General features: G+C 49.7%; 1 non-coding gene across 1 annotated transcript; it reads left to right on the top strand.

Moving 5' to 3' along the window:
• The first annotated feature begins 11336 nt into the window (after positions 1-11336).
• Positions 11337-11408, top strand: TRNAT-AGU (transfer RNA threonine (anticodon AGU)). The gene has a single exon. It is a non-coding gene; the product is annotated as a tRNA-Thr (tRNA).
• Positions 11409-26033: the final 14625 nt, after the last annotated feature.

Below are 26033 nucleotides of genomic sequence, written 5' to 3'. Positions count from 1 at the left end.
AATCCCGTCTGTTTGCAAAATATCACCATTAGCAAGTTTCAGAGTTCTCCGCTCACTTTCATCCAGACAAACAAACCATTGACGAAATCTGCATACATGCATAGTTGACCCAGTATCCAGCAAAAAGGCTTTCTTTGCATAGTCATCAGCTTTTAGCATAAACGAAACTTCAGCTCGTGGCTTTTCCTTTGTCTGTGAGCTAGTAGCCCCCTGTTGAGGCACACCTCCTCCTTTGTGTGAGAAGGCCGGGCCATTACCTTTAAATCTGCCTTGCTTTGATTTACAAAATCTTGCTATGTGCCCTGGCCTGAGGCATTTATAACAGGTCCTTTGATCTCTGGTCCCTCTCTCCTCCTTCACAGCCAACGCTTGCATTTGGCTTGACATTTTAGAGAGTTTCCGTTTAACACTCCAATCTCTCAAATATGCAATCGTGAAATCAATATCAATCTCTTCTCTGGATTCAACTGGGGCCAATATGCTCTCATAAGACTCTGGAAATGAGGAGACAATGACTGCCTGAAGTTCCTCAGTGGAAACTGTACCTCCGGCTGATCTTAATTCAGCTACAAGAGCCAGAATTCTATCTAGGTGATCTGAGATATCACCCCCTGGGGCAAGACTGAGGGAGTAGAGGCGTTTGCGCAGATACTGCCTCTGGATAAAGGTGCGTTGCCCGTACTTTGAATTCAGATTATTCCAAATCTCCTTTATGTGGTCACAATTAACAACAATGGCTGTCTCTTGGGATGAGACTGAACTTAGAATCAGCAGCTTGGCTTTAAGCTCGTCTGCATCAAATTTATCTCTTCGCTCTTGAGACAAATCCTCTGGAATTACATAGTCCAGGACATATTTTAACTGTTGCACACCCAGAGCACACTCAATTGCCATTTTCCATAAAAGGAAGTTATCCTTGGACAATTTAGGGATGCTAAGCTTAGGGGAACCTTCCATATTGTATACAACCTGCTCTGGTGGCTGTAATGTCATTCTTTCCTCAGCGGAAGATGCTCTTGCAGAACTTGCAGGCGCTTGCCTCTGTCTGGGTCTTCTTCTCCGACAGAACATCAAAGAGAATCCGTTCTTTGTTCCCAAGCGGCCAGCCAGCGACCAGGAGCGATGGGAAAGGAATTCCTTCAGATGCAAATCCGTGAACAATAGACCTGAGCTCTTCTTTACCTTTCTTAGCTAATTGCCTTGGTTTTTTGCTCGCAGCTATGAAGCTCACTGTGGCCCACAACCTTTTGTTAGGGTTTACAGATACTTTAGCAGAGTTGTGTGGAGAGAACCACACATAAACAAGCCAGGTACACGGTTTAGCTTAAGAATAAAGTAGTTTACTTTTACTATGAGGAAAAGGTGACTGGGATTTCTAGAAAACAAATAAGGATTCATTATCCTATCTAGTCTCTAGACTACATCTCAACTCTCTTGAGTCCAAACTCTAACTGCATGGAGAGCTGAGGGCTTTACACAAAGGGCAATAAAACTGACCAAATGGTTTCCCTCAGACCACCTCCCAAATATATGGATTAGCCTATTAGGGCTTTCCTTCAATGGTCACCATACATATTGACACCCAGCCTGAGCGGGAAGTACGTGCAAACATTCTCCTTGGCTATACCTCTCACTGGCTAAACATCAGCATGCATATACATTCATTTAATTAACTCATGACAACAGGAAGTGAAATTGCAATAGAAAGCCCAAAGAGTCACTGAGAGATACAACAGGCAACCTTTTCTGCAAGTGGTTATTGGGGCTCACAGGCCTTTAAATACTGAAATCTCACAGCACAGGAGTTAGAAATGACTACCTGAAAAAACACTCCTGAACAATGCCGGCTGATTAAGAGAACAGACTTTGAATGCTGAATGTGATGGAATACAGGATAGCCCCTATTTTCATCTCAGCACGTATGGAAAAACCAAACAGAAGAGAATCTGGAAAGAAGCTAGTGGTGGCACGAGAAACTTAAAAGGAGGCACATCTGTGTCTACACAGTTTTCCTGGATCGGGGCCACCAAGGACAAATACTTTCAATGCCACCAACTAGTAAAAATCTGAGAAGTCTGGTGCAAATCCAGGTTTCATGCGCCACCTGTCATCCGCTACTCAGATGGCTTTCCATCCAGAAATTTAAAAAGCACTTTCGGATAACTGTCAAATTTTGCCTTTCATGCAGATAACAATTCATCATTGTTTCTATCTGCGGACTTGGAGGGGAGGCTAGATCAGGGCTCCCCAAGCCTTTAAAAAAATAAAAAATAAAATAAAAATTTATTGAATTAAAAATAAGTGCAAAATTTAGGAACACTGTAAGATTAGAACAACAGTTCACATACGGTAATGAAACACATGGGCTACTGGAACAGAGCAGAGAGTGATCAACAGGCAAAGACAAATCAAATCCAACCTACAATCTAACAGCGTCAGATAAAGAGCTGTAAACAACACAGTTTTTAAAAGCTGTCAAAAACCCTTTTGAGCCTGCAGGCACCTGTAGAATTCTGACACAGCACAGTAAGCGCAGACACAAAATGGCTGCCGCAGGAGGCGGTGCCCGTCACAAAAGGATTCTGTAGCTTTACAGCACTCAGACAGTGAAGATTCCTGGGCTGTGCTGGCAGTTGCTGCTGAAGCAAAAACTTAAAAAAAAATATTCACAGCCAATCAGATCTTCAATAGCTGTATTGCCGGGCAAAATCTGTATCAGGCTCCACCCACTTCCTACAAATACTTGGTGGTGGGTGCGAGAAAAAGTGTCAGGATGCATCATGGTGCCCATGGCTAGCGTGTGGGAGTAGGCCATGTAAGTGGCTGCCTAGGGTGCCACATGGCCTATGAGGTGCTGCTAGGCACCCTCTCCTCACATGCCAGCTGACACAGCGCTGCCTCTTTCGCCCACCCAAGACCCAGGTGGAGGAAAGAGGCGGATCAGCCTCACTCCTAGGCTGCCTCCCCTGCAAGGGAAGGCAGCCTGAGAGCGAGACAGAGGTGCAGAGCTGCCTCTTTCACCTGCCTGGGATCAGCTGCTTCTGCCACCTCCCCGCTAGGTGGAGAAGCAGCAGAAGCAGCTAATCTGCCTCCCCTCCCATTTAAGGTGCCAGCGACCCCCTCCCCACCATTTAAAGGCCCTGCCGAACAGCTGATCAGAGGTGGTCCTTAAATGGGAAGGGAGGCAGGTTAGCTGCTTCTGCTGCTTCTCCACCTAGCAGGGAGGTGGCACAAGCAGCTCCCTCACCCCTTTTAAAGATCCACCCCCATGGGGGACAGGGACCAGAAAGGAGGCCACAGGGAGGCAGTGGCCTGGGGCAACAAAAACCCCAGCACTGCCCCTGATGGTGCCCTTGGGCACCATGCTGGGGAACCCTGAACTCGATATCTAAGGTTGCTGGGGGGCTTCCTCTCACAAAACTTGGCCCCAACTGGAGACATTTACATGTTTATTTCTTAAAGCACTTATTTTGGCACGTGCGGTCCCCCAAAGAGGGTGCAAACTATTAAAAGCCATTTTCACATCTGTAATAAACACACATAAATGAAACAGCAGCAGCAGAAGAGGAGGAGATTGGCTTAATACCCTGCCTTTCACTTGGAGTCTCAGAGCGGTTTACTATCTCCTTTCCCTCCCTACAACAGGCACCCTGTGAGGTCAGTGGGGCTGAGAGAGCTCTGACAGAAACTGCTCTTGAGCAGAACAGCTCGGAGAGAGTCACGGCTGACCCAAGGTCACTCCGCTGGCTGCATGAGGAGGAGTGGGGAATCAAACCCAGTTCTCGAGATTAGAGTCCGTAGCTCTTAAACGCTACACCAAAGTGCAGGTGACAGAAAAGGATTGCCTATTCTAGCTAACTGGCTGCTGCTGGATTCTGGACACACGGCTAGCCTCCATGATGCACCTGCTATGTGTGTGGGTGAGAGGAAGTGGGTGTGCAGCAGAGAGGAAACTGCTCCCTAAGAATAATCAGTCTACACACCAAAGGGTAAGCAGGAAGGTAAGAAGGAAGGAAACCCACAGTGCGCCCGTCTATCTAACTCACTCTCTTGTGACCAGTGTTCCCTCTAAGCTGAGTTAGCGTGAGCGAGCTCACAGATTCTTAGCCTCCAGCTCACACATTTTTGTCTTAGCTCAGGAAGGATGACCCCAGAGCACACTAATTCATGCAGTAGCTCACAGCTTTAATGCCGGTAGCTCACAAAGCAGAATTTTTGCTCATAAGACTCTGCAGCTTAGAGGGAACGTTGCTTGTGACCCCCACCCCCCACTCCAGGCTGAGGCCAAAGGGCAGTGCCAAGTCCTTCTCTTCCAACAAGACCAACATGGCTGGCCTACCAGGGATGCCAGCCTCCAGGTGGGACCTGGGGATCCCCTGGAATTACAGCTCATCCCCAGACTACAGAGATCTGGTCCCCTGGAGAAAAAGGATGCTTTGGAGGGTGGACTCCATGTCAATGCATCCCACTAAGGCCTCTGACCTCCCCACGCTCCATCCCCAGATCTCCAGGAGTTTCCCAACCTGGATCTGGCAACCATGCCCCCCCACCCCCTGCTTGTGGTCTACGTCAACCTGGCAACCCTACTGCAATTCCTACAACAGCCCCTGGAGCCAGGTGCCAGAACTCATTTGCTTAACATTTGCCTATGCCACACACCCCTGGCATCATCGGAAGGTGTACTAAATAATATCAGCTCAAATTCGTCAGAATAAAACCTTACTCCCATCATACTTTTTAAATCACTTTCTCCTGTCAGTTTGGTGTGGTGGTTAAGTGTGCGGACTCTTATCTGGGAGAACCGGGTTTGATTCCCCACTCCTCCACTTGCACCTGCTGGAATGGCCTTGGGTCAGCCATAACTCTGGCAGAGTTGTCCTTGAAAGGGGAGCTGCTGTGAGAGCCCTCTCCAGCCCCACCCACCTCACAGGGTGTCTGTTGTGGGGGAGGAAGGTCAAGGAGATCGTGAGCCGCTCTGAGACTCTTCGGGGTGGAGGGTGGGATATAAATCCAATATCTTCATCTACCTCACAGGGTGTCTGTTGTGGGGGAGGAAGGTAAAGGAGATTGTGAGCCGCTCTGAGACTCTTCGGAGTGGAGGGCGGGATATAAATCCAATATCTTCTTCTTCTGTGTTGCCACAGTGGCATGAGGAAGACTTCCATCTGTCTGCTTTATACATTTTGGTTATTTCCCCATTTTTTGTGGACATTTTTTTTAGAAAGTTTGTCCAATCTAAGTGTTCAGCAAAAGTCTCACAGGGGTTTGAACAAGGAAGCCCAGAAGCAAGTTTTTTTTTTTTCCGGGGGTGGGGGGGGGGAGTAAGAAAGAAAGCACAATAAAACTTAGAGGTTCCGGAGCTCCGCTCCTGTGAGCTCCTGCCCCAAATGAGGCCTGGCATTAAGCAAATAGTAAAATGAGGCACTGAGTGTAACTTGCTTAACTTAATTCACGCAAGAGGTGGAATCTGAACCAGGAATCTCTTGGATTTGCTAGCCACAAAGGCTACATGCAGGGGTGCCAGCCCCTACGTGTGGTCTGGAGATTCCCTAAAATTACCGCCGATCTCCAAACTACCAAGATCAGTTCCCCTGAGGGGGGGGGGGAGAATGGCTTTTTGGAGGGTGGGCTCTATGGCAGGGGTGGCCAAACTGCACCTCAGGAGCCGCATGTGGCTCTTTCACAGAAATTGTGTGGCTCTTGAAACCCCCCCACCCCACCCCATTGGCTGACTTGGCATCTGTCTCCTCATATCATTTCTCCAAGCCAAGCCAGCTGGCAGCTTGGAGATTGCATTTAAAGTTGCTTTCTTTCCCCTCTCTCTCCTCCTCCTCTTTGCCTTCTTTCTGTCTTGCAGCTCTCAAACATCTGATGTTCATGTCTTGCGGCTCTCAAACATGTGACGTTTATTCTGTGTGGCTCTTATGTTAAGCAAGTTTGGCCACCCCTGCTCTATAGCATTATAATCCACCAAGGCAAGCCCCCTCCCCAAGTTCCACCCCTACATCTCCAGGACTTTCCCGGCACAGAGTCTGCAATCCCAGCGACACCAGGCTGAAAGAGGGAAGGTGCTTCCAAGAGCCGTTTTCTCTCCCGCGGTAAGCAGGAGGAGAGACCAGCACCCGGGGAACCTAGAGTGGGATCATCAATTTCATTAGGAACAAGGCTTCTCTCCAGCGCGGCTGAGAAATCAGCTGCCAATGAGCCTAGAATGTTTCCGGAGCCCCTCCTTCCCACTAAGGCTGTTGCCAGGAGTTAGCAGCTTAAAATAAAAGCCATTGGTGGAAGCCTACGGAACAACTAGATTGAGGGGGGAGGTAATACTAGTACACCCAAGCTAGTGAAAAAATAACTAAAACACAAACATTGGGCAGTGTTCTTAAAAAAAAAAAGTTTCCAACCATTTGGGTTTTAAAATGAAACAAACCTCTAGCTTATGGGTGCTTCCCATGTTTCATTGCAGGTGTAAACACAGACGCATCTTATATGGGACTGCCTTTCCTCACACACCAGGGGTGGCCAACGGTAGCTCTCCAGTTGTTTTTTGCCTACAACTCCCATCATGCTGGTTGGGGGTGATGGGAGTCATGCTGGCTGGGGCTGATGGGAGTTTTTAGGCAAAAAACATCTGGAGAGCTACCGTTGGCCACCCCTGCTATATACCTTGCAGAGAGCATTTTGCTCATCCAACCATTTACTGGTAGTCCCCGGCTTCAGAACAATCCGGCTGTCCTCAACCAGGGGCAGGGCTTTTTTTTAGCTCTGGCCTCAATCTGGTCGAACTCTCTTTTGTGTGCACGCAAACTTTGTCACTTTTGATTGGCAAATGTGTGTACGCACACAAAAGCTCACATCCTGAATAAAACTTGGTTGGTCTTAAAAGGTGCTTCTGGCCTCTCACTTTATCACGTTGCTTCAGACCATCCTGACTGCCCACCTGGATCTTTCTTCTGAAAAATAAGTGAGCAAGTGATTTGTGTAGCCTGGAGAGCCACAGGCATTACAACAGAGCACCAGCCCTCACCTGGAAGTTGGCGACCCGGAGTCCTCACCAGTGTTCCCTCTAAGCTGAGTTAGTATGGGCTAGAGCAGAGTTTTTTAGCCTCTGGCTCACATAGTTTTGACTTATCCCAGGAAAAACGGCCCCAGAGCAAGCTAATTGATGCAGTAGCTCACAATTTCAATGCCTGTAGGTCACAAAGTAGAATTTTTGTTCACGAGCAGTGTTCGCTGAGTTAGCGTGAGCTAGCTCACAGATTTTTAGCCTCCTCCGGCTCACACATTTTTGCCTTAGCTCAGGAAAAATGGCCCCAGAGCACACTCACTTGTGCTTAAGAGCACAGGAAAGCTTACGTTCTAAATAAAAACTGGTTGGGCTTCAAGGTGAGACTTGACTCCTGCTTTGTTCAACTTGAATGCCAGTAGCTCACCAAGAAGAATTTTTGCTCACAAGACTCTGCAGCTTAGAGGGAACATGGCTCCCAAGATGCTGCCAATCTTCGAAGGAGCCTGGGTCCTCACTGCGGCCTCTGGCCATGGAATTTCCACTTGCCACCCCGCCTGCCTGCCTGGGCTCGCCCCCAAGCACCTGGCTCCCTTCCTTCCCTTTGGAGGCACTGCACCGAGAGAGGCCGGCCGGGCTGGGCAGACGCTGCGCCTCCTGGGCGGCGAGGTCAGGGCGCCTCCGGGCTCGGCTGCGGCTTGCCAGTTGCGGCCGGCAGTCGCGGGCCTCCCGCGTGGAGCCGCCGCCGCCGCCCCCTCCTTCCTCCTCCGCCCGCTCCAGACGGCGCAGCGCGGCGCGGCGAGACTCCCCCGCTGGCAGATCGATGCCGCTCGCCTTTCATCTGACCGGCGGCGCTCGGGGGAGGGAGGCGCGGCGCAGCTTTCCCGGAATCCCAGGCGAGGCGAGGCGAGGCGGGAGGGCGGCCTCTTGTTGACTCGCCGGGCGCGCTTGCGAGCAGGACCCGGCGGGGAAGGAAGGAGGGAGCGGCGGCGGCGGCGCTTTTGCTCCACTTTCCAGGGTCCGGAAGGGGAGGGGAGGGGGGGAGGAGAGGCGGGGGAGGCTGAAGCTGCTGGGGACGGAGCGCGCCCGCGGTGCGCCCTGACCTTGGCGGGTGGGCGGGTGCGAGGCGCAAGCAGGCGCCAAAGAAGGCCCCGCCGTCTCCAGCCGGGAATCACAACCGAAGGCCCCCGATGGAACCAACCTCTGCAAAGAAGGGGGCCTTCGGTTGTGATTCCCGGCTGGAGACGGCGGCCTCAGTCCTCCATGAACTGGGGATGCCACCCTCCAGGTGGGGCCTGAATTACGGCTCATCTCAGACTGCAGAGGTTGGTTCCATCGGGGGCAGCTGCTTTGGAGGCTGGGCCCTGTGACATCGAAGTCTCTGCCGTGCCAGGCTCCATCCCCAAATCTCGAGGAGTTTCCCAGCCTATCCTACAAGTGACCTCTCTCCCTTTACCAGCCTCCAGGTGGGGCCTGGAAATCCCCTGCAAGTACAGCTCATCTCCAGACTACAGAGATCGGATCCCTTGGATAAAACTGATGTTTTGGAGGGTGGAGCCTGTGGCCGTGTACCCCACTGGGGTCCCTTGCTCTCCCCAGGCTCCACCCCTCAAATCTCCATAAGTTTCCCAACCTAGCCTTGGCAACCCAACCCCCCACCCGTCAGTGGCAGTCCGACCCCCACCACAGCATCTTGCCCTTAAATGCATAAGCTTGCCAACCTCCAGGTGGGGCCTGGAGACCTGGGTTTCCGAATGAACTCCAGCCAACAGAGATCATCAGTGCGCTTGGAGAATATGGCCAGAAAATGGCACCTTCTTTTGCTCGCCAGGCCTGCTGATCCATCCACTGGACTTAGCTGCAGTTCTTCCGTGCTGACTCAGCCTGCAGCAGTTTAATATACTTTGAGAGCCACTTTGGTTAAGAGCGCAGACTCTAATCTAAGAGAACTGGCCTTGATTCCTCACCCTTCTTCCTCCACGTGCAGCTAGCTGCTGGGTGATCTTGGGCAAGCCACAGTTCTCTCAGAGCTGTTCTCTCAAGAGCAGTTCTCTCAGAGCTCTCTCAGCCGCACCTACCTCACAGGATGCCTGTTGTTGGGAGAGGAAGGGAAGGAGATTGTAAACTGCTGAGACTGGTGGGGCATAAATCCAAGCTCCTCTTCATCCTCCTTTCAGGTAGTGGCTGGACATCTCTGGGAACTCTAACTGGTCTTCAGGTTATGGAGATCAGTTCCCCTGAAGAAGATGGCTGCTTTGGACAGTGGACTCAAGAGCATCCTACCTCGCTGAGGTCCCTTCCCTTCCCTCCCCAAACCTCACCCTCCCCAGGCTTTGCCCCCCCCCCCCCAAAAAAAACCTCCAGGAATTTCCCTATCCAGATTTGGCAGGCCTAAAACCCATTGACAGTAGAGCCAAAAGGCAACGAAGAAGCAGCTTTATGTGACATTTCAGCATTCCATAAGATAAATATAGTGACCTTTCCCTATACACCCACACCCCTCCTCTTGGAAACTCACAGGTATTCCCCCGTGTAAGGAAATGCTGGGAATTCAGCATTTCATACCGCCTTGATGGAAATGCAGCATTTCAGCTGCTCCTTCCAATGGAAACTCTTTGCTGCCCCTTTCAGAAGGTGGTTAATGGTGGTATTGACAGAACAGAATCCCCAGGCGTGACAAGCAAGGCAAAGGACAAGCAAGGAAAAGCAAGCACCAGTCGTTTCCGACTCTGGGGTGGCGTTGCTTTCACAACGTTTTCACGGCAGACTTTTTACGGGGTGGTTTGCCATTGCCTTCCCCAGTCCTCTACACTTTCCCTCCAGCAAGCTGACAAGCAAACAGCGGCATAAACTTCAGATGCCCCTCCCCCCTGAAATGATGACCTACCAAGATGTACCTAGCCTATCCTGCAAGTAGGGTTGCCAGACTCCAGGTGATGGCTGGAGACCCCCTGGGATTACAACTGATCTCCAGGTGACAGAGATCTCTTCCCTTGGAGGAGATGGCCACTTTACCAGACCTGGAGAGTCCAAGCAAGCCCGATGTCATAAGATCTTGGAAGTTAAGGAGGGGCAACTACTTGGATGGGAGACTGTCCTTGAAATACCTAGTCAGGGGGGCAGGGGCAGGCTCTACTCAGCCACCTCTCTGAACATCCTCCAGGCTCCCAGTAGGGGTCAGTCACCAGAAGTTGCCACGACTTCCAGGTGCAGACACACCCTCACCCCTAAAAATATACAAAAATAAAAGAGAGAGAGAGAGAGAGAGAAAATGGCCACTTTGGAAGGTGAACTCTGGCATTATCCCCCAATCGACGTCCCTCCCTAAACCTCACCCTCCTCAGTCTCCATCCCAAATCTCCAGTTATTTCTCAACCCAGAGCTGACAACCCTAGTTAGGTACCATGGCCCAGTAGGACCTCACTCAACTGCCCAATTTTACTGCCTGCCTGGAACTGGGCATTTCCAAGAATCTAGCAAGCTGCAATTTGCGGCTGGTGGGCCACACCAGCCTCAGGGAGGGACGGTGGCTTAGTGGTAGAGCATCTGCTTGGGAAGCAGAAGGTCCCAGGTTCAATCCCTGGCATCTCCAAAAAAGGGTCCAGGCAAGTAGGCATGAAAAACCTCAGCTTGAGACCCTGGAGAGCAGGGGAGGGACAGTGGCTCAGTGGTAGAGCATCTGCTTGGGAAGCAGAAGGTCCCATGTTCAATCCCTGGCATCCCCAAAAAAGGGTCCAGGCAAGTAGGTGTGAAAAACCTCAGCTTGAGACCCTGGAGAGCAAGGGAGGGATGGTGGCTCAGTGGTAGAGCATCTGCTTGGGAAGCAGAAGGTCCCAGGATCAAACCCTGGCATCTCCAACTGAAAAGAGTTCAGGCAAGTAGGCTTGAAAAACCTCAGCTTGGGACCCTGGAGAGCAGGGGAGGGATGGTGGCTCAGTGGTAGAGCATCTGCTTGGTAAGCAGAAGGTCCCAGGATCAATCCTTGGCATCTCCAACTGAAAAGGGTCCAGGCAAGTAGGCGTGAAAAACTTCAGCTTGAGACCCTGTAGAGCCATGAATGGGGCTGTGGCTCAGTGGTAGAGCATCTGCTCGGTAAGCAGAAGGTCCCTGGTTCAATCCCCGGCATCTCCAACTAAAAAGGGTCCAGGCAAGTAGGTGTGAAGAACCTCAGCTTGAGACCCTGGAGAGCCATGAATGGGGCTGTGGCTCAGTGGTAGAGCATCTGCTCGGTAAGCAGAAGGTCCCAGGTTCAATCCCCGGCATCTCCAACTAAAAAGGGTCCAGGCAAGTAGGCGTGAAGAACCTCAGCTTGAGACCATGGAGAGCCATGAATGGGGCTGTGGCTCAGTGGTAGAGCATCTGCTCAGTAAGCAGAAGGTCCCAGGTTCAATCCCTGGCATCTCCAACTAAAAAAGGTCCAGGCAAGTAGGCGTGAAAAACCTCCGCTTGGGACCCTGGAGAGCCGCTGCCAGTCTGAGTAGACAATACTGACTTTGATGGACCGAGAGTCTGATTCAGTATAAGGCAGCTTCATATGTTCACAAGTCGGGCAGGATAGCTCTGTCGAAAATCACCGCTGCTTACATAATGACACTTGAGCCTATTCCGGTGTATTTTATCCGCCGTTTCCCTTATTTAAGGTCCTTGCAAGCCACGTTCTCGGAAAAAGCTTGACGCAGCGTACAACGTTAATGCAATCACAGGAGTAAAAATGATTACAAAAATCAATAAAAGCAGGAGAACCAAACGGCAGAGTAAGAGGCTCGGTAAAACGAGGGGCAGTCGATAAAAGGAAGTTTCAAGCACAACCAAAAAAGGGCACAAACATCACAAAACCGTTTAGCCTCAACCCTGGTGAATAGGTTATCACCTGGCACCCACAACTTATCTAAGTGGGCCGATGTGTGAGACAGGATGCTGAGCTGAATGGAACGCTGGTTTGATCCAGCAGGGATCTTCTGATGTTTCTATGTCTTCAGTGGCTCTCCAAGGTCTCAGGCTGTGGTCTTTCATACAGCTTTTTCCACACTCCCTGATCCTTTTGAACTGGAGATGCCGGGGACTGAAACTAGGACCTTCTGCATGTGAAGCAGAGACCCTACTGTGGAGCCGCGGTCCCACTCTGGTTCTCAAGTGCCCATAAGAATGCACAAGGAGCCAAAGCGTGCTTTAAGTATCACTTAGTGAAAATGCCTTCAATTCAACATTGTCAGGAGCATAGTCAGGTTTTATGCTCAGGTACAAGCGACTTGGGAATGTTCAGTCTGGAGAAGAGGAGGTGGAGGGGGGGACATGATAGCTCTCTTGAAGGATCTGAAAGGCTGTCAATGAAGAGGAGGGCAAGGAGCTGTTCCTCTTGGCGGCAAAGAACAGAACTCCCAAGAATTTATTTGTTTATTTAATTCAATTCAATTTTTAGCCTGCCTTTCCCATAGAACAGGCTCAGAATGGGTTTCAGTTAAATTAAATTAAATTAAATTAAATTAAGAATGGGTTTAAATTAAGGGTAGGAAGCTACTGGCTGGATATTAGGAAACACTTTGTTACAGTAAGAGTAGTTCAGTGTGAAATCGGCTCCCTAGGGAGGTGGTGTGAGCTCCCCCTAAGAATCATAGAATTAGAAGGTACCTCCAGAGTCATCTAGTCCACCCCCTGCAAAATGCAAGAAATCCACAAATACCTCCCCCTAAATTCACAGGATCTTCATTGCTGTCAGATGGCCATCTAGCTCTGTTTAAAAATCCTCCAAGGAAGGAGAGCCCACCACCTTCCGAGGAAGCCTATTCCACTGAGGAATCGCTCTAACAGTCAGGAAGTTCTTCCTAATGCTGAGCTGGAAACTATTTTGATTTAATTTCAACCCGCTGGCTCTGGTCTTACCTTCTGGGGCCACAGAAAACAAATCCACACCATCCTCTATATGACAGCCCTTCAAGTACTTGAAGATGGGGATCATATCACCTCTCAGCCGCCTCCTCTCCAGGCTAAACATGCCCAGCTCCTTCAACCTTTCCTCATAGGACTTGGTCTCCAGACCCCTCACCATCTTCGTCACCCTCCTCTGGACCCGTTCCAGCTTGTCTATATCCTTCTTAAAATGTGGTGCCCAAAACTGAACACAATACTCCAGGTGAGGTCTTACCAGAGCAGAGTAACGCGATACTATCACATCATGTGATCTGGACACTATACTTCTGTTGGTACAGCCCAAAATCGCATTTGCCTTTTTAGCCACTGCATCACACTGTGTACTCATGTTAAGTGTATGATCCACTAAGACCCCTAGATCCTTTTCTCACATACTACTGTTAACACAAGTCTCCCCCATCCTATAACTATGTATTGGATTTTTCCTACCTAAATGCAGAACTTTACATTTATCCCTGTTAAAATCCATTTTATTGGTTTCAGCTCAGTTTTCCAACCTGTCAAGGTCATCCTGTATCCTGTTTCTATCTGCCCATGCTGGCAGTCTTCAAGCAGTGGCTGGACAAACACTTGCCCAGCGCAGGCTGATCCTGCATCGAGTAGGGGATTGGACTAGATGGCCTGTATGGCCCCTTCCAACTCTATGATCCTAGGATTCTCTAGGATTTTATGTTTCTCTAGTTTGGCCCTGGGTAGCATTAGAGAGTAGAAACTTGCTGGCCCGGTGTTCCCTTCATGTGACTCACCATGAAGGATATTTGAGTCTACCCTAATAGCTGGCTTAGCACTTTGTCTCACAAGAGCAGTTTTCATTCCCAGCTCAGACCTGACCAGTCCAAACAGCTGAGCTACACACAGGCCTCACAGGAGCACAGCTCCTGAACCTTTCTGAGGGTTCCCCCTCTTCCTCCCCACCTATCTACCTTGACCACTGAATAATAGGTGCAGCTGCATAACAATCCCTGGATGAGCTCCACCACCTGTTTTTCTACAAAATGACCCCTGGCTACACATCCATAGATAGATCTTGCTGATCAGAACAGCCACGGTGGACCTTGCTGGAAAGTGCTCTCCCAGCTGACCTATGGTGATCCCACAGCTTCCAAGGCAAGAGGTGCACAAAGGTGGTTCACCTGCTTCTGTGTCCCAGCCCTGGTCTTCCTTGGGGGGGTCTCCCGTTCAAGTACTACTGCTTAGTGTCTGAGATCTGATGAGATCGAGCCAGCAGGGCCAACGTGGGATAAAGGATGGGAAATGGTTAATCTGGCATCGATTGCTCTGTGTGTGTGTGTGTGTGTGTGTCTCTGTGCACGAGCCAAACAATTTGAAGGTTCCCTGCTGTGGGACACACACGCACATCAGCAGCATTTTCTGTTTCCATGGGTGGGCAGATGGATGGAAGTAGAGAAAGGGGAGGTATTACCAAAAATAGAGGAGGTGGGGGGGACAAGACCAGAGGCAAGCCTCTGGCTGCAGCTTCCTTCTTGCAGAGCTGAACAAAAAGAAATGCAAAAGCAAAGGAAGTTAAAAGTATATTTTTATATCCCTGGTCCAAAGAGGCGGTGGGGGGGGGGAGAGCTAGCCAGATGGTTTGTATTTTTAGCCTTGGCCTTCGTCTTGTGTGCTATTTCTTTGCAGAAAGTTTGAAACTATGTTGCTACTGTCTCAAGGCAGCCATTTCCCCCCTCCCACATGCTTTGTGGCTGCATTTGGTGGAACCGCTGCTTCACATCTGCAGCTGATGTGCAATTGTTTGGGGGAAGCAAGATTAACCATCTGTAGATCCCTTTCTGGCCAGACTCCAGTACTGATGGCAACTCTGGGCCACTGAGGCCCAAGCTCATTCCTGAGTCCTTTAGACCAGAGGTGCCAAACGTATGGCCCAAGGGCCAAATCAGGCCCCAGAAGGCTCCTATCAGGCCCCCAAGCAACCGGCTGTCATCTGCTTCCTTCTCTCTCTCTTGCATCCTTCTGCATCACACCTTGCTTTGCCAGGCTTGCTCAATCGCACAGGAACTATAGAGCAAAGCCTCTGTTTTCTCCACTGGCTGACCACATGAAGCAATTTATGTACAAAAGCCCACAATGCCGAGCCATTTCATTTTTTCCACTGGGTCTTAAGCTCAAAGCATTGACCTTGAGATTTCTGTAGTGAACGTCAATAAATCAAAAATAGGTTTGCAACTAACACACACCTGAACAGCATATTCAAGATTGCTACATCACAGACACTGTCTCCAGATTTTGATGCAATAATTCAGAGCAAGAGGTGTCAGTTATCAGAAACTGTTAAATAAACGAAATATTGCAAGAGTGCTAATCATTTAAGTTTTAAAAAATCTTTGTGTTTGCCTGTGTCCTTTATAAAGTTTATATCTTCACTGCCTGGCATTACATATTATGACACACACGGCCCGGCTCAACAAGGTCTCATTTATGTCAGATCTGGCCCTCATAACAAATTAGTTTGACCCCCCCTGCTTTAGATGGCTGTAGCAAATTGGGTACATCTGAAAGCATCCTCTCTTTTTACCAATTCGCAGCATTGCACACTGCTGCCAAGCTGCATGATGCAACTGCTGAAAACGCAGTTCGACACCACACCATCAAGTATTCAGCCTAGCAAATGCAGTCACTGACATCAGTCGCCCGTAAACACTTCCGCAAACTGATCTGCCCACCACCTAGACCCTTGTAAGGCCTGAAAGAAAAGAGAGGGAAAACCCACACTTTAGATTTACAAAAACATGTTTGTCTGATCGCCTGGGGAAGAATCTGTACTCATCAAGGGCGACCAGGGATTGAATGCTGATGAACACACACGTCTAAAAAACAAGGCCCCAAGGATGGACCGATGACCAGATGGAAAGAACGACTCCATGATGAGAAGAGAAGGGGGAACAGGGAGTGGGGGTCATGCATGCTCCCGCGGGGGTCAGGGAGGAGGCTGAAAAACGAAAAGGAGGGCTGCTCCGGAGTCTGAAGAAAGCCATGCTGGAGAGGCTTGGAGCCAGCGTGAACGTGAAATATGGCGCTCAAACAGCTGTTCCGCACATTAGCCTGTTGGTGTGCAGGCGGCGGGCCAAGTACAGCGAAGCTTGAATCGCAGCCCGCCTTGAGCAGAGAGACAGATGTGAGCAGGTTGGGTTCTTCTTCAATAGGATGCAGGAGACTGCTGGGGAGGGGAGATGCCAAAACAAAAATACAAAACTGTGCGGCACAAAAAAATCGCTTACATCGCAATAAATTGTATTCAAACGTATCTCACAAAACATAGTCAAAAGTGCAGAAGAATGAATGTTTTGCTTTGGTGTATTCTTTGCGGAGGGGAGACGCGGCAAGAAGTGTGAAATGTGAAAGACGCTGGAGCGGAACGACAGGCACTGGAGGAGGGGTATAACCTCTCCAACTGGACCCCGCCCCCAGTGTCCTCAAAGGGAGCTGTTGTGTTCCGAGAAGGCTCTGGCAACAGCCCAGGTTTTGGGCTTGCCGGCCTGGCTCAGGCCTCCAGTGCAAGCGGATGAATGGAAATCAGGAGACGCTTGGAAGGAGGCACTGTCCCGCACGAGGTTTTCGGGGATGGAGCCAGGCGGCCTGGCCCCTCACTGCCTCTACAAAGCAGCCAGTCCTCTAGCCAAAGGAGTCTGCAAACCTCCACAACATATTTTAGTGTCTGCAGGGTTTTTTTGTGTTTTTTGTGTATTTTTGTAACTTTTGTATATGTGAGTGCATATCTGCACCTGGAAGTCAAGTAGACCTCTGATGATGACCCCTACGGGGAAGGCCTGGAGGATATTCAGAGTGGTACCTGAATAAAGCCTGCCCTGTCCTTCTGACTGGGTATTCCAAGGAAGTCTCTCATCCAAGTACTTGCCAGAGTCTTGCTTAGCTTCCAAGACCTGAGGAGATCAGGCTCGCCTGGGCTATCCAGGTCAGGGTGTCTCTGCATTGCTGAAGAGGGGAAAGTAACATTCCTAGGGCAGATTTTGTCAAATATTGCACTTTTAGGCCAAAACCTCCCTTAGGAGGGACTGTCTCTTGTGGCTGAAGAGGTCTTTTTGGAAGAGTTCCCAAGGGCTGCTGCTCATGATGAGAGATCACTAAGATGATGGTCTCTGTATGGTCTCCATGTGAATATGGTTGCCGATCAAGCCAGGTTCTCCAGATTATAGTCCTCTGCTCTTACCCGCTTCACCACACTGGCTCTCAGTAAAACAGCAAAGGGAGGGTAAATTCACATACGAAGCTGCCTTAGATTCAATCAAACCTCCTGGTCTATCAAGGTCAGTCTTGTCCACTTAGACTGGCAGCAGCTCTCCAGGGTCACTGAGGTCTCCTGGCTGGTCCTTTTAGCTGGAGATGCTGGGGATTGTACCTGGGACCTTCTGCATGCTGAGCAGAAGGTCTCCCCCTGAGCCACAACTTCTACCCAAACATCAACATCAGTATTGCCTACTCAGACTGGCAGTGGCTCTCCAAGCACAGGTCTTTCACACCCCCTCCCACCACTTGGTCCTTTGAGCTGGAGATGCTGGGGATTGTACCTGGGACCTTCTGCATGCCAAGCAAGAGGCTCTTCTGCTGAGCCACAGCCCAATGTATCTTCTTCCTTTACTAGGGCTAACCGCAGCCTGAAGGAACCGGCTTCAAACAGGACAACAGCGCAAGAGGGACAGAATTGCCTGCCCTTTGGCCCATGCTACAGGCCCACTCCTAATGGGGGTCTCATGGCCACGCGTGGGTGTGTATATGTTGGGTTTTTGGCAACTTCACTTCCTGCAGTCATGAGTTAATTAATTGTTTGCTTGTGCATTCGGATATTTGAACCAATGAGTTAGCCTGCATGTATCTCCCGCCAGAAGCTAGGTGTCAATATGCATATTAACCTGTAAGGGGAAGCCCTAATTGGGTAATCAATAGATTTGGGGATGTTTTGGAGGAAAGCATAAGGTTACAGCTTATGACCCTTTGTTTAAGTCCTCAGATCTCCATGCAGTTGTTGTTTAGTCCTGATAGAGTCAACATGTAGTTAGAGGAGTCAGATAGGATGTTAAATCCTTTTCTTGTTTTGTAGAACTCCAAGTTACCTTTTCCTTCACTAGACAAGTAAAGATTACTTTGTTAAAGCGACAAGTGTGTGTCTGGCTAATTTTTGCAGTCTACTCTGCTTTACTCTGCTAAAAAAAGATAAAGGTAGTCCCCTGTGCAAGCACCAGTCATTTTTGACTGTGGGGTGATGTTGCTTTCACGTTTTCACGGCAGACTTTTTTACAAGGTGGTTTGCCATTGCCTTCCCCAGTCATCTACACTTTCCCCCCAGCAAGCTGGGTACTTATTTTACCAACCTTGGAAGGATGGAAGGCTGAGTCAACCTGGAGCTGGCTACCTGAACCCAGCTTCTGCTGGGATTGAACTCAGGTCGTTAGCAGAGCTTAGGACTGCAATACTGCAGCTTTAACACTCTGTGGCAGGAGGCCGTATTAACCTGTAAGGGGAAGCCCTAATAGGGTAATCAATAGATTTGGGGATGGTCTGAAGGAAAGCATTAGGTTACAGTTTATGACCCTTTGTTTAAGTCCTCAGATCTCCATGCAGTTGCTGTTTAGTCCTGATAGAGTCAACGTGTAGTTAGAGGAGTCAGATAGGATGTTAAATCCTTTTCTTGTTTTGTATTTTATTTTATTTAATAGGCTTATATTCTGCCTTTTCCTGTTACAGGCTCAAGGTGGATCACAACATATAAAAATAGCAGTAAAAACCTACATATCAAAGTTAAAACACCAGTTTAAAATTAACAATAAAACAATAAATAAAACGCACCACCGGCGGACAGGGCACAGCGTATCAATAACCAGTTGCACTGTAATAAGCATGATGTCACCACAAGGGAGGCCAAATGAGGGGATAATAGGACGCCCGCTGCCTCAACCATAGGCCCGGCGGAAGAGCTCCGTCTTGCAGGCCCTACGAAATGGCACTAATTCAGGTAGGGCCCGGATCTCCACAGGGAGCTGATTCCACCAGGCAGGGACCAGGGCTGAAAAGGACTCCAAGTTACCTTTTCCCTCACTAGACAAGTAAAGATTACTTTGTTAAAGCTGCAAGCGTGTGTCTGGCTAATTTTTGCAGCCTACTCTGCTTTACTCTGCTAACAATATCCTAACAGTATGCCTGGACGTCATGGCTGATTTCCGGCAACCCCTACTGGGGCCTTGTCATTCAGAGAAGTGGTTTGCTATGGCCTGCCTCCGTGTCCCGGCCCTGGTATTCCTTGGTGGTCTCCCCTCCAAGTACCTGTCAGGGTTGGCTCTGCTTAGCTTCCAAGATCTAACAAGATCAGGCTTGCCTGGGCTACCTACATCAGGGCTCGCGGCCGCTTCTGAAGGCTACAAGTCCATGCTGGGAGTCACAGAATTGACCTTGCATTGAGCTTGCATTTGTTCCCATAAGTCTCCTTTAACCACCAACAGATTTGCTTCTAGGGCGGCTTGCCGGGGCTGTTCTGCCAGCAACAATCCCAGCTTCAAAGGCATCCCGCCAGATGTGCAAAGCTCGGGAAATGATCGCTTACGTCCATCTGCGTAGCAGCGAGTCTGATGTGCTTCCCTCACTCTGTGCTTTCAGCGTGGCTTCGTTTATTTATTCTTGGGAGGGTTTCTTGATGCTTCCCCCCCACCCATGTGGCACGGGGGTACACGTTCAGGCTGCAGAGTGGAAATTAGCAACCGCCTACACGGAACACACTTATGGGAAAAGCCTCTCTCCGCATCAGCAGATGTTTCCCTTTGAGAGACACAGCAGGGGCCCTGAAGGTTAGAGGTTATGGCTAGGTTTGGGCAGCCCCACATGTGTGGGTTGGAGGTACCCGTCTGCTTGGGCTTCCCCGTTTGGGACTTCCCCTGTTCCACAGAGTGGGTGGAAAGGCAGTAAACTGAGGCCAGGAGGCATCTTCACAGAAAGTCAGAAGAGCACCTTTTCCTTTCTGCTCAGTGGCAGGAAGTGGAAACCACCTCCAGTAGGGTTCTCTCACAAGCGTTCAGACACTGGTGTGTGTGCAGTGTGGGCAGTACAGGAGCCCCTTCTGAACGTCTACATCTGTTCCTGTAAACTGAGTTCACCTAGGGTTGCGGTCTCCAGGTAGTACAAACCCAGAATAAAGCTATGAAATATAACTAATATAAATTTCAACCAATTATTATCAGGGCCGGTTTGTCCACTAGGCAAACTAGGCGGTTGCCTACGGCACTGGCAGGGCGGGGGTGCCAAATTCGGCCTTCTCCCTCTTTCCCCTAGGCAAACCCCTAGTTTGCCCTCTCCTCAGCCTCCTCCTCCCTCCCTTCCCCACCCCAGGCCTATTTCAAAGCCTGGAAGGGTGGTGTAGCCGCGCTCCTGGGTGATCTAAAGGGCCCCCACCGATCAGCTAATCGGTGAGTAAAACAGTGCTGCGCTCACCTTCTGTGAGTGCCGGGGCAGGCCAGCAGCAACACGAAGGAACTGTGTCCTGAAAGGGTGCCGCTGCTGCTCCCTCCGTCCCACTTCCTGGATGGGAAGGAAGTGGGGAGGAGGAAGCAGCTGCAGCACCCTTTCAGGACACGGTTCTTTCATGCTGCTGCTGGTCTGCCTGGTGCTTACAGACGGTGAGCACCGCGCTGTTTTACCCACCGATCAGCTGATCAGCGGGGGGGCCCCTTTAGATCACCCGGGAGCGTGGCTCCACCACCCTTCCGGGCTTTGAAATAGACCTGGGGTGGGGAAGGCAGGGAGGAGGAGGTGTGGTGGGGAGGAGGGGAGGCGTGGGAGGCATGGCACCACAGGGAGGAGGCGGGGTGCTGTGGAGAGGGGCAGTGGGCTGGCAGACTGCCTAGGGCACCATGTGCCCTCGGGCCAGTGCTGATTACCATTATTATTGAGATTAATTGAAGTCACATCCAGTCACATATACAAAACATCACATAAGATGAACTTCTTGTAAACATTTTCAAAAAGTTCATAAAGTGCATTGTTCTGTCCTCTTCCAACGTAAACAGGTTTTCCTATCCACTCCTGTTCTTCTTGAAAAGTGCTTGTGCAGTCCCAAATATTAAATAATGTTAAATCTTTAAGAAACTCATATTTTACCATGTCCAGGGCTTTTTTTGAAGCAGGAACTCATTTGCATATTAGGCCACCCCCACCCCCCCGATGTAGCCAATCCTCCTAGAGCTGACAGTAGGCCCTGTATTAAGAGCCCTGAAAGCTCTTGGAGGATTGGCTACATCGGGGTGGATGGGGGGTGGCCTAATATGCAAATGAGTTCCTGCTACAAAAAAAGCCCTGGCCTTTTTCTCATCAGTTTCATGCATTTCATTCCAGTGATCATATAGACCTCGAACTCTAAGCCTCTGATGGTATTGTTGACTTAATATCCGATTCTCCTTATGTCTTTGTCAAAGCGGCACAATCCAAAGTCCGTCTCATGGCAGTCTGGACAGCTAAGTCTCAAACACCATATGTGGAGAAAACTCTGGCGATCTCCCAGAATTATAACTGGTTATAACTATTTCCACCTTACATAGATCAGTACCCTAGGAGAAAATAACTGCTTTCGAAGATGGGACTCTGTGGCATTGTACCCCACTGAGGTCACTTCCCAAACCGTTCCCTTCCCAGGCTCCAACCCCAAAAACTCCAGGAACTTTCCACCCCAGATCTGGCAACCTGACTTCACCCCCATGCTCCCCAACAGAGGTAGCTGCAGGAAGAGAGAATCCCAGAGTCCACCAATCCCAGCCAAGCTTTTCATGAAGTTCAATGCATATTAGTTTCATACACATACACATACACACACACACACACACACACGTGCAAATGAAGCTGCTTTATACTGAATCAGACCCTTGGCTTATCAAAGCCAGTACTGCCTACTCGGACTGGCTGCTTTTCAGGGTCTTGGTTGGAACTTGTTCGCATCATCTCCTCTCTGAATCACAGAATCGTAAGAGTTGGAAGGGACCTCCAGGGTCATCTAGTCCAATCCCCTGCACAATGCAGGAAACTCACAAATACCTCCCCCTAAATTCATAGGATCTTCATTGCTCTCAGATGGCCATCTAGCCTCTGTTTAAAAATCTCCAAAGGAGAGCCCACCACTTCCCGGGGAAGCCTGTACCACTGAGGAACCGCTCTAACGGTCAGGAAGTTCTTAATGTTGAGCCAGAAACTCTTTTGATTTAATTTCAACCCGTAGGTTCTGGTCCTACCTTCTGGGGCAACCATCATCTATACGGCAGCCCTTCAAGTACATGAAGATGGTGATCATATCATCTCTCAGCCGCCTCCTCTCCAGGCTAAACATCCCCAGCTCCTTCAACCTTTCCTCATAGGACTTGGTCTCCAGACCCCTCACCATCTTCACTGCCCTCCTCTGGACCCGTTCCAGCTTGTCTATCTCCTTCTTAAAATGTGGTGCCCAAAACTGAACACAATACTCCAGGTGAGGTCTTACCAGAGCAGAATAAAGCAATACTATCATTCCACATGATCTGAATGCTATATTTCTGTTGATGCAACCCAAAATTGCATTTGCCTTTTTAGCCACCACATCACATCATTTAGTCCTTTAACTGGAGATGGCGGGGATTGAACCAGGAACCTTCTGCAACCCAAGCAGATGCTCTACACAGAGCATACAGCCCCCTCCCCTCCCAGCCAACCTGGCTCCTTTGGGGTACTTTGGCAGGCATTTCCAACGTGCAAATGAGACAGATAACCCTCACGTCTGCTGGTTTCCATAGGAGACATAAGGACAGACTATGCTGGATCTGGCCAAAGTTCTTCCCAGATCTGCCAAGCAGATGTCCTCAATGAGATGGTACAGTAGAATTTGTCAATTTTGTTCAAGAAACAATAAAATAATGATATTTCAGAAAAGCATTGCTTGGATGTCATGGCAAACCATGACTGGTCACACCACACACAAGCCCGGGGGGATCCTGGGGCGTGCATCCTCCCCTTGTATCCAGTAATCGATCACAGAACCATAGAGCTGGAAGGGACCTCCAGGGTCATGTAGTCCAACTCCCTGCACAATGCAGGAAACTCACAAGTACCTCCCCCCACTCACCCCCCCAGTGATCACTTCACTGTTGCTGCAAACTGATTTGTCCTTCTATCTGAGCCACAAACTATGGTTTGCTCTCCCCCTTGCAACCCGAGATTAAACCGCGGCTCGGCATACTGATTTGCAAGGGAACGTTCAAAGCATCGACATCGTATTTTATTTATGTATTAATTAACTGCTTGATTGAAAATACCAGTATATCTTTTCTCCTTAGGTTCAAGGCGGCTTACCAAACAACCAAAACATCCAGCATCTGATACAGTACCAGTCCTTTCAGAGGACTCTGGCTTCCCCATGCTCGCATAGGGAGAAATGGCTTTGAAAATGGCCCCATGTGAAATAATAATAATAATAATAATAATAATAATAATAATAATAATAATAATAATAATAATAATAATAATAATAATAATAATAATAATAATAATAAAAAACTTTTATTTATACCCCGCCCTCCCCACCTAGGCAGGCTCAGGGTGGCTAACAAGACATGGTAAAACCATGATACAGATAAACAATAGATAATATAATTAATAATTTAAACAATAAAACCAATAAAACAGTATGACATTAAAATACAGTCGAATGGCGTATAAGATGGCTCGGTATTACTGATCTTATCAGGAGTTCTGTCTTAAAAATCTAGCTGGAACAGGGCAGTTTTGCAGGCCCTACGGAACTGGTTAAGATCCCGTAGGGCCCGCACCTCCTCCGGCAATTGATTCCACCATTGGGGGGCCTTTGTAGAGAACGCCTGTTCTCTGGTAGCTTTTAATTTAAGTAGTTTCTTTTGGCCCAGGGATTTCAAGAAGATTTTTTGAACTTGATCGCAGTGCTCTCTGGGGAACATATGGAGAGAGGCGGTCCCTAAGGTAGGCAGGTCCTCGACCATATAGTAAAGCAGGGCAGTCTCCCTCCCCCCAGTCACCCAGCAGACATTTTTCAGAAGTAAGTTCAATGTGGAGGTTCAATTATTCTAGGGGAGCAATTTCAAGCGTGCATCTCCTCCTGGTGAGAACCTGGATACAGGGCCGAGTTAAACCCTGTGGAGGCTCCTAGGCAGTCAAAATCTCGGGGGGAGGGGCTCGCAAATTATCTCCGTTGGAGCATCTGCCCCACCGCCTGCAGCCCCTGCTGTAGCCCGCACGCACCTTCTCCGAAGCCCCTTTGACAAAGCTGCAGGGGAGAGGCAGAGAGAGGCAAACTTGGTGATGATGCCAGCATCAGTCGCACCCGGCAAGTCAGGCAAAGAGCGGCTCAGTTGCTGGCTGCACACGTAGGCTGGGAGGGCTGCAAGCAGGGGGGGAACCAGGGGGGAGCCGGCCCGGGGCCCCTATAGGCAAGGGGGCCCATAGGCCAGTGCCTACTTGGCCTAATTGTTAATCCGGCCCAGTTCGGGAATGTCTGACACAGCCCTGAGAGAGGAATTAAACTAGGGAGGGAGGGAGAGACCCCTCATTAAAGCACACACAAACAGATCCCCAAGGCTCAGTATTGTCTTCTTTGACGGGCAGCAAGACTCCAAAGCCCTGAGCCGAGGCGCAGCTTTGCCCAGAGCCCGCTTACTGCCTGCGATCCCTTACCTAGAGACGCTGGGGATCGAACCTGGGATTTTCTCCGTGCCAAGCAGCTCTGGAAGGAGACTGGCCAGTCTCTCGCTGAGGCTTCCGTCCCTGCACTTCTTCACACCTTGGGCAAGAGCCTGATAAAAGTGAAAACTCCAAATGAGACAAGGGAGCATCCTCCTTTTAGGATCGACAAAAGCTTCCTTTCCTGGAGATAAATCCCCTCACTGTAGGTGAGCAGATGTTCAGGGGGCTACCAAGACCTCAGATCTGGGCCTAGAGCAGGGGTGGCCAAACTTGCTTAATGTAAGAGCCACATAAACGCTGGATGTTTGAGAGCCACAGGATAGGAAGGAAGGTGGAGGAGGGAGGGAGAGGTGGAAAGAAAGCAACTTTAAATGCCTTTTCCAAGCTGCCAGCTGGCTTGGCGAAATGCCTTCTCCAAGTTGGCCAGTGGGGCAATGGGAGCTTCAAGAACCACACAATATTTGTGAAAGAGCCACATGTGGATCTGAGCCACAGTTTGGCCACCCCTGGCTTAGAGCAACCGGACAGTTCTCACAGTCAGTGTTCCCTCTAAGCTGAGTCAGTGTGAGCTCGCTCAGTTTTTTAGCCTCCGGCTCACACATTTTGGTCTTAGCTCAGGGAAAATGGCCCCAGTGCAAACTAATTGATGCCAGTAGCTCACAACTTTAATGCCGGTAGCCCATAAAGTAGAATTTTTGCTCACAAGACTCCACAGCTTAGAGGGGGTATTGTTCACATATGTTTCAGGTGAGGTTACCAAATTCCAGACAGGGCCTGAAGTTCTGGAATGACAACAGGTCTCCAGACCACAAGAGATCAGTTTCCTTGGGGGAAATGGCAACTTTGGAGGATAGGCTCCATGGAACCACAAATCTGCAGAGCTTCTCCTCTCCCCAAACTCCACCCTCCATAGGCTCCACCCCCTCCCAAATCTCCACCCCCTCCCAAACTGGAGCTGGCACCCCTCGGTGAGCTGACAAAGAAGCTCCGGATCAGGCCCACTTCAGACTCCCGGGCAACCCAGTCTGGGATCAGAAGTCAGAGCCGGACCAGGGGAAGGCGGGGGGGGGGGGTCCTCTGTTTGTTTGTTTGTCTTTATTTCCTGCGCTTTCATCTTATTGCTCCCAGCCACGCTTGGGCACGTTTTAATTCGCTTATTACTTTTTATCTGAAAAGGCTCAAGCAGGGGGAATAAAAACGGCTCCAAACATTTGCAGCTCCCCTCCATCTCTGGTGATTAAACTGTGCGCCGCCACTCCGGCGTGGAGAATTTTATCACAGCTTTATTTCCTTTAGAGTCATCGTCGCCGTAGTTGATTTGATTAATTCTCCGCCCGCCCGCCTGCCAGCCCTCCCTCCCCCTCCTGAATATTCAACAGATACGCTGATTTTGTTCAGACATCTCCGCTTA

The sequence above is a fragment of the Heteronotia binoei genome, chromosome 18 (genome assembly GCF_032191835.1).
Source record: "Heteronotia binoei isolate CCM8104 ecotype False Entrance Well chromosome 18, APGP_CSIRO_Hbin_v1, whole genome shotgun sequence".
Lineage (NCBI taxonomy): Eukaryota > Metazoa > Chordata > Lepidosauria > Squamata > Gekkonidae > Heteronotia > Heteronotia binoei.
The sequence above is the reverse complement of the archived record's forward strand: the minus strand, read 5'-3'. Positions and strand labels throughout refer to the sequence as shown.